Here is a 13,311-nt window from a genome sequence, read left to right on the forward strand (position 1 = left end):
TGGCGACCGAAGTCAGCATGCATGCGCCCGGCCCACCAGAAGGAGTCACTAGAGCGCAATGGGACAAGGACATCCCAGCCGGCCAAACTCACCCCTAACCCGGACGACGCTGGGCCAATTGTACACCACCTCATTGGTCTCCCGGTCGCGGCCGGTTGCAACACAGCCTGGGATCGAACCCGGGTCTGTAGCCTTAGACCACTGCGCCACTCGGGAGGCCCTGCACTATGTACTTTTAATGTTATTCACAACTGCAATCCAGGTTATTTGGCTGTGCTATTTGATGAAACACAGTGATAACGCATTAAGTTGTTGTATAAATACAAAATATTTGATATTGTATTCGCATTTGAACTTTGTTGTGCTTTTAAATGGTTGAAAGCGCAGATAAGACATTTAGATGACAACTAAACCAACAAGCAGATATTGTTTTTCCATTGGAATTGAGTTGTGCTTTTAGATGGTTGAAAGTATAGTGATAACACATTGGGAATTTAGAAAACTTCTGGCTATCTTTTTGAGTGGGTGAATAATGGTTGAAATCTCATTGATCAACGTCTCAACCAAATATTACCCAAATGTCAACGTTGAAATGACGTGGTGTGCCCTGTGGGCAGGCTTTTCAGTCCATTCTATTCCATTCAAATTTGAATAAATTCCATACAGATCAGTAATACTTCTATAAGAGAAGGAGGAAGGATGCATTTGAAAACTATTGGAATGGGACCTTTTCCTCCATTCAACTCTATGCTGGGTCGTTTTCCCAAATGTTTTTGGCCTGTGACCCCATTTTGGCCTGATCACCATGTAAAAAAAAGTGATGTAATCAATAGCTAATGTTTAATTTTTTATTTGGCGCTATGACTGTCTATTACAAATCAGTCTGACAGTGCTTAAATCTGAAGGAAATATGGTTTGAAGTGACTGAAATGCATCAGAAAGGTATTAGGAAGTTCAGAAGATGATCAGGTAATAAGTATGTATGATATTCTGTGTAGATAAAAACACCATCATTACTTTCAATGATGATGTTCTTTTCCCCCCGAGTCTGATTTGGTGCCTGGTCCTGTGCGTGGCTGGTCCTGTGCCTGGCCTGTGAGCATTGTAATAGCTTATAGCTCCAACCGTTCACAAGTTAGAGCCACATTTATAGGAAGAAAACAGAAACCGCTTTGTTTGTCACAACCTGTTTAGCGGATATCGAAGGTTACTCACATCACAATGGTTCTATGAACCAAGCAGAGTTTCCCTCGTGACCCCATTTTCAAATCAAGCGACCCCACATGGGGTTGCAACCCCTAGTTTGTAAATGCTGCATTAGGACATGCAACGGAAAACATCTTAAAACATTTTAGAACATAAAATGAAAATGTGCATTTCTCATTGGACAAGCCCAGGTAGTCCTTTCCTGTTTCAGTACATTTTCTTCAGTTTGGTGCCTAATAATCACAACCCAGGGACATAGTCACTAAGAACGAAACAAAAGCAATGGGACAAAACACGAAGGTTCTACCTAGATTAAGAAATGTCAATTTTCGTTTTCCATTTCAAAGCGTTTCAAAACATTTTCCACTGTGACCCTAATGAACACGGCCCTGTTCTGACCTGTGTTCATGGTGCGGCGCAGCTGGATGAGGCTCTTGAAGGTGAGGTAGGAGATGTGCGAGGGTCCCCAGCCCCCGGCCTCTGGGTCGTAGCTCTCCTCATAGCCCACCCATCGGCCCGTCTCCTGCCAGAAGCCCTGCTGGTTCTGCTGGTCCTTCATCAGCTCGTTCAGCTCCACGTAGGCCTGCATTGGGAGACACAAGATACTGGCGGGGTGGAATTGAGGGGGAATGCATGGGGACTGAGTGAGTTCCCAAAGTAACACCAATGTTGCCACATTTTTTTTGCTTAATTTTCCAGCATGGGGAGATGTATCAACGTAAACATATATGGACAGATATATAGAAGTAATATAGCAGTAGGCCTATAGGAGACACAGGACACTGATGTGTATGTCAGAAAGGTAATTGGCCTATGGACGGGAGCCAAAGAACACTGTAGCCAAACTAATTTGAAATAATCCATAAAGCCCGATATCGGTGTTACCCTTGTGGCAATATATGTGCAAATCTGGTCACACTAATGCAGGTGATTCAAACACCCACAGGCATTCATCACTTGAAAATGTTTTAGCAGTTTCACCAAAAGACTGATTCAGGTGTGTTCATTATTGACATTGGCGGCAATGACCTCTCTATCAACTTTTGCATTGTCACTCCTGCACACGGCACACATACAGACCTACAAGGCATGCAGTGAGGGTGGGGTGAGGTCGGTCGCCAAGGCACCGACATGCTCGGCTGGTGGCCACAACGAGGGAGGCCGGGTGTAGCTGGTGTCTACAGCGTAAACATGGTGGCGGTAGCCCCTGTCTGCAGGGTTTTGGTCCACTGGTTGTTTTTGGTGTCGGTGTGGAGGTGACAGATTAGCTGCTGGCTGTGTTTGGAGTGTCAATAAATGGCGTGTGGCAGTGTGTGTGTGGGTACAAGAGTTTCAAAGGACAGGAGTGTATGTTTGTTTGTGTGTATGTCTTTCCTATGTATGAATACATTATCAATGGTGACAATCAGTTTAGTGACAACGGTGGCAGCTATGACATAGTGGTGGCAGCTATGATAAAATGTATATGTGTGGGGGAAAGGGTGTGTGTGTGTGTAACAGGGTTGAAGTTTGTTGTGGTTCTTGAACGAACCCTCCTGCCTCTGCCAGTCACAGGTGTACCTCATTTTAATTAAGGGCGTTTCAGGGGATCCCCTAATGATTGTAAAGGCTGGTAGGCCATGGGAGAACGGGAATGGATACCATGGTGTAGCTCAAACAGAGAAGTTTAATTGTGAACATACGTTCTATGTAGGGCTGTCAAATGATTAAAACATTCAATTGAGTTGCTCGTGTTTCTTGGCCCAATTCTTCTTATTGATGTCCTTTAGTAGTGGTTCCTTTGCAGCATTTTGACCATGAAGGCCTGATTCACACAGTCTCCTCTGAACAGTTGATGTTGATGTATCTTTTACTTGAACTCTGTGAAGCATTTATTTGGGCTGCAATTTCTGAAGCTGGTAACTCTAATGAACTTATCCTCTGCAGCAGAGGTAACTCTGGGTCTTCCATTCCTGTGGCGGTCCTCATGAGAGCCAGTTTCATCATAGCGCTTGATGGTTTTTGCGACTGCACTTGAAGAAACATTCAAAGTTCTTGAGATGTTCTGTATTGTCTGACCTTCGTGTCTTAAAGTAATGATGAACTGTTGTTTCTCTTTGCTTATTTGAGCTGTTCTTGCCATAATATGGACTTGGTCTTTTACCAAATAGGGCTATCTTCTGTATACCCCCCCAAACTGTTTGGCGCAAACGCATTAAGAAGAAAAGAAATTCCACAAATTAACTTTTAAGAAGGCACAGCTGTTAATTGAAATGCATTCCAGGTGACTACCTCATGAAGCTGGTTGAGAGAATGCCAAGAGTGTGCAAAGCTGTCATCAAGGCAAAGGGTTTGTTTAACCCTTTTTTGATTGCTTCATGATTCCATATGTGTTATTTCATTGAATGAGTAGGTGTGTCCAAACTTTTGACTGGTAGTGTATAAAAAAGGTAGCGTAGTATTGGCTATAGGAAAGGTTATGTATGTATAAATCCCCCCTATTGTGTGTGTGTGTGTGTGTTTGTGTGCTGTTCTTCTTTTAAGTGAGGGTCTGTATGCATGTATGAACTACACTATTGATAAACTGGCCCTTCAATGGCTTTTAGCTCTTCCCACAGATGGCTTAATCTATCACATCAACAGTATCAAAAACAAAATATCTCCAGCGGGTTGCTCAGCATGTTGCAGGTGTCTTAATGCTGTGGTACAAGGTCCTAGCCTTAAAACACTGAGAGACGGTTTCCAGACACAGATTCAGCCTAGTCCAAGACTCAAATAAATGTTCAATGGTGATTCTCCATTAAAAGTGGTTCTTAGTCCAAGATCAGGCTTCTGTGTCCAGGAAACCATTTCTGAAATGTACTATAGCAAAAAGGGGTCATAGTTAGATTGAATGGGGAACCCTATTTTCCCAGGAGTGGACAGCACGGGCAGCACAAAACACAGTATTAATACACTTTGAAATAGTTTTAGTATGCTTACCAAGGGAGTTATATACAGTATAGAGTATATACTGTACAAACGTGTGGAGGGACCACTTACCTGGCAGTCTCCGCTGGGGTTGGCGTTGGTGTTAACGTTCAATGCAGCTGGAACATAGAAAAGAGGCTCTGATAAGCATTGTATATAACCTTTCCTATTACTGTCTTTACATTGTTGTCCGATCTCATGTCTGATTCACACACTTTACATCTGAACATGAAAATTCTCAACAGTATCCTCTAAATGATTTATATGAGGGGTGGGCAATCATTTTGGTTGTAGACATTCAAGTATAAACAGAAGTAGTTTTTCAACCATAATTATAATGTCCCCAAATCCACTGCAGGCTTGCTGGCCGGATTTGGCTTGTGGGCCGTAAATTTGCCACCCCTGCTATACACTTTATACTGTACTGTGCAACTGATTGAAATACAGTGAATCTACAGAGCATTCGGAAAGTATTCAGACCCCTTGACTTTTTCCACATTTTGTTACATTACAACCTTATTCTAAAATTGATTAAATACATTTTCCCCCTAATCAATCTACACACAATACCCCATAACGACAAAGCGAAAACAGGATTTAATAATTTTTTGCACAACATGGGGCCGTGCATTATCATGCTGAAACGTTAGGTGATGGAGGCAGGTGAATGGCATGACAATGGGCATCAAGATCTCGTCACGGTATCTCTGTGCATTAAAATTGCCATCTATAAAATGCAATTTTGTTCGTTGTCCGTAGCTTATGCCTGCCCATACCATAACCCCACCACCACCATGGGGTACTCTGTCCACAACGTTGACATCAGCAAACTGCTAGCCCACACTACGCCATACAAGCTGTCTGCCATCTGCCCGGTACAGTTGAAACCAGGATTCATACTTGAAGAGCACACTTCTCCAGTGTGCCAGTGGCCATCGAAGGTGAGCATTTTTCCACTGAAGTCAGTTACGACACCAAACTGCAGTCAGGTCAAGACCCTGGTGAGGACGGCGGGCACGCAGATGAGCTTCCCTGACAGTTTGTGCAGAATTTCTTCGGTTGTACAAACCCACAGTTTCATCATCTGTCTGGGTGGCTGGTTTCAGAGGACGTGTGGCTTTTGTATTCTGATAATGGAGTTCAGATCATGGAAGTCCGAACGTGTCCACCATGTCCACATTGGGTCCGTTCCCGCTCTATATTCAAATGCCAGTATGCATTCTATAAACTGTGGAATAGGCAAAATACTGTATGATAATAACACAACAACAGCTGATGGCAGTAGCTGTAGCTAAGTAGCCAGCTAACCTCTGTAGCTAGCCAGCAAGTTAGCAAGCAATGCTAAAGGGATTGCAAATGAGTTAGCATAACTCTAGCCAAACAAAAAATAATTGTTCTAAATATTAGCTAGCTGGCTAGCATTTATGAGAACAGCAAACACGTTCCCCACATGCTAGGAACATATTTCCTCTAACGATATAATGAAAAGGTGCATCTCGGTCCCAAAACACATGTTTTCTGGAGACTTGTGGGAGGAGTGCTGATTATGTCGCCCACTGTATGCGCTTTCGGTAGCCTGATTGCGTCCAGATTGAGGAGAAATCCACACACACCCATCTTTTCAATGCGAGCTTTGTATTCTGATAGCAGAAGTCACATATAAGTGTCAAGTGTAGACACGACCATACTTTCCCGCAGGTGAAGAAGACGGATGTGGAGGTTCTGGCCTGGTGTGATTACACGTGGTCTGCGGTTGTGAGGCCGGTTAGAGGTACTGCCAAATTCCCTAAAACAACATTGGCCTCCAATGGTATAGGCTTATGGCAGAGAAATTAACATTCAATTCTCTGGCCACAGCACTGGTAGACATTCCTGCAGTCAGCATGCCAAATGTTCGCTCCCTCAAAAGTTGAGACATCTGTGGCATTGTGTTGTGTGACAAAACTGCACATTTTAGAGTGACCTTTAATTGTCCCCAGCACAAGGTGCACCTGCTGTTTAATCAGCTTCTTGATATGCCACACCTGTCAGGTGGATGGATTATCTTGGCAAAGGAGAAATGCTCACTAACAGGGATGTAAACAAATTTGTTCACAACATTTGAGAGAAATACGCTTTTTGTACGTATGGAACATTTCTGGGATCTTTTATTTCAGGTCATGAAACATGGGTCCAACACTTTACATATTGCGTTCATATTTTTGTTCAGTGTATAACAGATTTGCACAAAAATGTGAGTTAATGTTAGGATTCTGCCCTTATTGATTGAATGAGTGGGTATACAGTGGAGTCTGAAATTATTTACACCCTTGATAATGATGAGCAAAAATGACTATGTAAAATTAATAATTCTGTAGTACTGAGCTATATTATATGCTCTAAACACTTTGGAAATAATTTTTTCTCAAAAAGGTAAGTGTAAAAAATATTGACACCCCTGTTTACAATACCTTTCAATACCTCACCTTGAGAGGAAAATGGCACTGAGCCTTTTTCTAAAATGTTTTATGAGTTGGAGAACACATTGGGAGGGATCTTAGACCATTCCTCCATACAGAATCCTTCCAGATCCTTCGTCTGTGCTTACGGACTGCCCTCTTCAATTCAAACTACAGGTTTTCAAGTCCGGAGAATGAGATGGCCATTGCAAAATGTTGATTTTGTGGCCAATTAATCATTTCTCTATGGATTTGTATGTGTCCTTGGGGATATTGTCTTGCTGGAAGAGCAACTTGTGGCCAAGTTTCAGCCTCCGGGCAGAGGTAAACAGGCTTTGGGCTAAAATGTCCTGGTACTGGGTAAAGTTCATGATACCACTGGTGTGCGTGGTCAAATAACTCTTTATTCAGCTCATGAACGTATGAGTGCATGAGTGCATGTCTACATGTATTCCTGTGGTCCTGTCTTCCTTGTTACATAAAGTCTGTTGTGGCCTGTCACAGCATCCACAAATCTCTGACGGGAGCTGAGGATAGAAGTTGTCTGTGACAACAGTATGGATTATTTCCAAAACAGAGCAAGGTAAAGGGTAGTAGAGAGTCAGATTAGACAGACTAGACAGGTGTGTGTGTGTCAAGGTTATTATAGTAAACTAAAACTGAAACTAAAATTTAAACTAATTATGAAATAACGATTAATAAACCCGTTTGAAAAACTAAATTTATACTGAAACTATTATCTTTCACTTCAAAACTAACTAAAATAAAATAAAAACCATGTGAATTATGTTCAGTTGTTGTTCATTTCATTTAAGGGGGGGGGGGGTTGAATCAATGTTGTTTCCACGTCATTTCAATGAAATTATGTTGAACCAATATGGAATAGACGTTGAATTGACATCTATGCCCAGTATTTTTTTTTCTAATGTTTTAAAGCTTCTGAATCTGGCGGGTCACACTGAAATTAACTTTATAATTGAAAGGTAGACTCAGTGAGATGACGTTGCAATGAACAGCACCGCTGATATTGGGCTCGTTTGAGTGATAAAGGCTAAAGCAAACGACTGTAGACGAAAGTGGAGGAGTGGAGTCGGAGGTTCATGACCATTGATCACTTTCTGCAACAGCTGAAAGTCAGACACTAATGTAGATTTCCAACAGCAAGGCTCAGATCAACATGGCAGTGTTGCCATTGTTTATAAAAGGTTTTCTTTATAATGTCGAAATAAACATATCTCTTACCCCCATATCACACACTCAAAAACTGACATTTTAATACAATATTATGTGTACACATTGTACAATCACTTAGTGAGATAGAGCCTCAAATATCACATTTATTTGTATATATCCACAGTACCCATAAATCGCAAATTGGTTCCTGTTTCAGTCATATCTTTGGTCACATTCACATGGGTCAAATAAACCCCCCCTTATAATTGGTTGACAATAGAGCCTCCCAAAATGCAGGTGATAGCTGCAGGATGAAGTTGGTGAAGAGCAACAGCACAAACTTGCGGTCGACTGCAGTCAAAACTTCATGACCATTGATCACATGGTTTTTGTAAAGTTCAATGCAACACACTTTGCAGTTCAATGCAACACACATGCAGTTCAATGCAACACACTTTGAAAGGTGGTGACCAAAGATGGCCACTGACTTGACAAAATTGATCAGTTTGATTAGCTTGTATATCAGGAGATCTCAAGCATTGCGATGAGCACGATGCAAAACTTTGCTCTCATTCAGTCATACGGAGTATCTGCGGATGTACACGGGTGTGCTTCACACTGCTACAATGTGGTAGCTATGGGACCAAAACGTTGTTGCGGAAATTGACCCAGCACTACTACTGTTTACTTTGTGCATCTACGTCATCACGCAGAGTCTACCTTTAAACCTAACCTAACCTATGACCTGACCCATCATCTTATGCATTACTGCCCCAAAGTGGCAAGAAGTGACATCCCCAAAAACACATAAACTATACAACACATACTGTAAATGGCTGCTAGCCTCCCACGCATAGGCTACTCTCTGTCCTTAACACTAAAAATACAACTGAAACTAAATAATATTTTTTTTTAAATACAAATGTTGTGCGCGTGCGTGTGCATGTATGTATGTGTGTGTGTGTGTGTGTGTGTGTGTGTGTGTGTGTGTGTGTGTGTGTGTGTGTGTGTGTGTGTGTGTTTGTGTGAGCACGTGTGTGGTTGGGTGGGTGTCTGTGTAGATGTATACAAATTGATCCAGCATGAGTTTTGTATGGATAACTCATGGAAATATACACAGTGTAAATGAGGTGGAAAACGACTAGCATCTCAGATCTCAACCTCAAAAAACAGTACAAATACAATGATTGCAATTGAAATTGATATTTGCACAACTATCAAACCTATTTTGGACAGTTCTTATAACTAACAAAGGGACAATTACATTTATATCATGTAAATAGTAAATGCATTGTCCCTATCCCTCTGTTACACCTTGTGAGCTTTCCTATGGGTTTCTTCATGTAACTCTGTGCAATTGTATGGAGCGGTAAAAATGTTGCATGATGGCAATGATAAATAAGAAAATAACTATAGTTATAATACAAAAATGAACAGTTAATTATCCATTTTATGAACCAAATATTTTCAAATTGAACATTTCAAATTGAGTTAAAACATTTGCATTGTTGATAATTTCCAGTAACATTAGCATTATAATTTTTCATCTTGAACAATATTATCACAATAACTTAAAATACTATTTATAAGAGTAACGTAAATGGAAAAGCTTAAACTTACCTGCACCACACACTAGCCAACCCAACCACCTTGACAAGCGACTGGCCCACTCAGTGCAAACAAAGTGTGACTTTATAAACACCATGTATTTATAAGGTCTGTGACTGTGGCCTTAGATTGGGACACAGACACACACACACACACACACACACACACACACACACACACACACACACACACAAAGACTATCTCTCTCTCGCTCTCACACACACACACTCACACACACACACACACACACTCTGAGCCAGCGTGTTCCCGATGTCACCCATAATATTGATAGTAAATACCGTCACTTGATAACCTCGGACCAGTCTGACTGTCTCACTATCCCGACCGTCATCTTATCATCATATTTATTGGCTATGTTTGGAATAAACAATGGATTACACTGGACCAGGGGTGCAACTTTTACTGGGGATGGGGGGGGGGGGCATTTTTGTCCCCCCGCCAGTTTTACCGCACTGCGATACAAAAAGCGGTATCGGTGTGCTTTAGGACTATGCACACGCCTCAGAGCGGTCGGGTAGGCTGTTTGGAAGTTTCAGAAGGCTGGATTTAGGACCACGCGGACACCACAGAGCGTGCGAACAGAGGCAGCTGTGTGTGTTGTGCTTTTTCTCCGAGTTGTAAAAGCAAGCAGAGCAGAAATTGGCTACTCTTTATTTGACTGATATAGGTGGCAAGGTAACTGCTGTTTAACATAACAGAAAAAAGTATTTATTCCCAGTGCTGAGCTAGTAGTGTAACTGACATGTAAAGTTAGCTAATGTTTCATCCCCTCTCGACTGAAGTTCTGTCTGAAGTGAATGAACTGTAGCTACCACAGCCAGTTTGTCAGGTAGCAATAGCTAACAGCTGTTGCGTGTATGGAAATGTTTTGTAGCCTTTGCTTTGTCCCGTTTCAACAGAAGTAAACTTGGCTCGTTTTCGCCAGTTGAGCTAGCCAAAAGTTGGCTAACGTTAGCTATTCTTTTTTTACCTCAACCACACTAGACATGAATCAAATGATGAAACCAGCGGCCAAATTATTGAAGACTGATATTCTGAGTCTAAGTTTTTTTGACAGCGCAATGTGAGTTTTTATTAGAGTCAGTATAGCAATGTTGTTCACAAATGTGAACGATGATGAAGGCCAGTGATGAAGATGCGTCTAGCGACTTGCTGGCGCCGAGGCCCAGCATGATGACACAATCACGATTTATGCCATTATTTGCATGACAGATCATCTGTGGGCTATCACAGGGGTCAAACACACCTCATCTGTGGCAATTTCGGTGAAGGGTTACTGAAGCCAGGAGAGGTGAAGACTGATGAAACTTGAATCGACTAAATGAATGTCACTGTGTGAATTAAATTGTCATGTTTGGATTGTTTCAAGAGTTCATAAAGAGCTATGAATTTTGATATGTTTCATTGTACTGTAAGTACTATGGATTTATTGTTACAGAGAAACTGTGTTATTCTGTTCGTCGGACGGCGAATAGTTCAAAGAGGAGCGACACATTATATGGGTGGGCCCATATCATTTAGATAAAAGTTGTGATGATTAGATCCAAGAATGTATGTGTTGTTTTCATGCCTTTGTTTGAATGTTTTGGGCCATGCAAAGGGATGTTAATTAGACGATGGGAGATACTGGGATTTGGCGCTCAGAATAAAAGCTGGGTTTAAACGTTGATCATGGAGTCATTGATAAACCGATCTCCTGATATACGTTTGTATGTCATAGTAAATGTATTATTTTCATCGTGAAGATTTCTGGTATGTAGCATTTGTTAATTGTATTCTTATTGGACTGCCCGCTCCATGATCTCGCCATCACGGTTGACAACTCCATTGTGTTCTCCTCCCAGAGTGCAAATAACCTTGGTGTGACCCTGGACAAGACCCTGTCATTCTCCGCTAACATCAAAGCGGTGACCCGATCCTGCAGGCTCATGCTCTACAACATTCGCAGAGTACGACGCTACCTTACACAGAAAGTGGCACAGGTCCTTATCCAGGCACTTGTCATCTCCCGTCTGGATTACTGCAACTCGCTGTTGACTGGGCTCCCTGCCTGTGCCATTAAACCCCTACAACTTATTCAGAATGCTGCAGCCCGTCTGGTGTTCAACCTTCCCAAGTTCTCTCATGTCACCCCGCTCTTCCGCACACTCCACTGGCTTCCAGTTGAGGCTCACATCTACTACAAGACCATGGTGCTTGCCTACGGAGCTGTGAGGGGAACTGCACCTCCTTACCTTCAGGCTCTGATCAGACCCTACATCCAAACGAGGGCACTACGTTCATCCACCTCTGGCCTGCTAGCCCCCCTACCTCTACGGAAGCAAAGTTCCCGCTCAGCCCAGTCAAAGCTATTCGCTGTTCTGCCACCCCAATGGTGGAACAAGCTCCCCCACGACGCCAGGACCCTACCTCTTTAAGGAATACCTGGAATAGTATAAAAGTAATCCTTCTAACCCCCCCCCCACCCCCCCATAAAAAAAAGGGGTTAATAAGTTGAATGCACCAATTTGTAAGTTGCTCTGGATAAGAGCGTCTGCTAAATGACGTACATTTATTATTTTCCTCGTGAAGATTTCTGGTATGTACCATTTGTTAATTGTATTCTTATTGTGAAACTGTAATAAATCGTATTCTTTTTAAATGGTTACGAACTGTAATCCTCACATTTCTGTGTAATATTTATTGAATTATTATTTGGTTAAATGTTTAATGGTAAATGTTATTCACAATATACATAGCATATATTCTCGGTCTCTAACTGTGCATCTCTGAGCTAAGGTTAACTCAAACACTTTATGCTAGGACATTGATCGCAAGATATTAGGTCTTTGTTCATTAGCCTCATAATAATTGCATAACAATAAACCTAGACACGTGCATCTTATAGTATTCCGAGTGGTGACGTAAGGCTCGCAACCTTGGCTATACCCACTGGATACGATTATGGGCCTATAGCCTTCGAATAATAATGGAGTCAGATATGAATTTTCACTATTCTACAATGTAACGTTATTGATCTGTCAATTTCCCAAGATAATTCCCTACTTTTCACACTGACATGGTATAAACAGCTCTACAGGCTACACTGTCATGGTGCACAGTCAGTACACAACACTATGCTCATCATGTCTTAGCAGGGTCAGATGGTGACAGGTGTCCCAGCAGGGTCAGACAGCCAGGGAAGACTAGTCTACGGAGCTGAGGTGAATTTTGCAGTATATTATAACAATCAGTGAATGGATACAAAGTTCCATCTTGAGTTGATGGGTAGGCTACAGTCTAGGATCTGGGAATAATGGTAATTTCAATTATTGAACCATTGATTCTATTCTTGGATAATATAATGTATAAATGTACACCAAGGTAATTCTTTGTCATGCCTCAGATAGTGACAGGGGTCTCAGCAGGGTCAGGCAACCAGGGAAGACCAGTCTGTAACAGCGCTGAGGTGAACTCTTACAAATGCAACACTTTATTCTCTCTGTGCAGCAAACACTAGATAAGCCAGAAGCTTCAACTGTATTCTAAGGAAGTCTGACAAACCTCTACAGTTTATTTCCAAACTGTATCAAGGGTTGATAGAGGCTTTTCCCAACGACACAAAAAATGTAAAACAAAAATGTGAGGAAGACCTGGGAGACACTATTGATGATGATGAATGGATACAGATATGTTTGCATGCCCAGTCATGTTCATATAATCTCAGACATAAATTACTGCAGTTTAAGACCATCCATAGAACATACTATATGCCAGTGAAACTGAATATCATGCACTCAGAAATGTAATTCCTCTGCTGGTGTAAAACACAAAAGGGGACATATTTGCATATGTTGTGCTCTTGTGAAGGCTGGCCGTCACGGTTTCGGCCGAGGCGGCTCCTCCTCCTTGTTCGGGCAGGTTTCGCCGGTCGTCG

The 13,311-nt window shown here is 41.9% G+C and overlaps 1 pseudogene across 1 annotated transcript in view; it reads right to left on the reverse strand.

The window, feature by feature from the left end:
* The window catches only part of LOC311133914 (band 3 anion exchange protein-like), a 40,196-nt pseudogene that overhangs the window by 16,688 nt on the left and 10,197 nt on the right, over nucleotides 1–13,311 (reverse strand). The window contains exons 3-4 of the transcript in view: nucleotides 4,228–4,274; nucleotides 1,606–1,789 (exon numbers count right to left, since the gene is read on the reverse strand). The product of the transcript in view is annotated as a band 3 anion exchange protein-like (transcript). The remainder of the gene's footprint in view (nucleotides 1–1,605; nucleotides 1,790–4,227; nucleotides 4,275–13,311) is intronic.

Source organism: Coregonus lavaretus (genome assembly GCF_964263955.1).
Source record: "Coregonus lavaretus genome assembly, chromosome: 1".
Lineage (NCBI taxonomy): Eukaryota > Metazoa > Chordata > Actinopteri > Salmoniformes > Salmonidae > Coregonus > Coregonus lavaretus.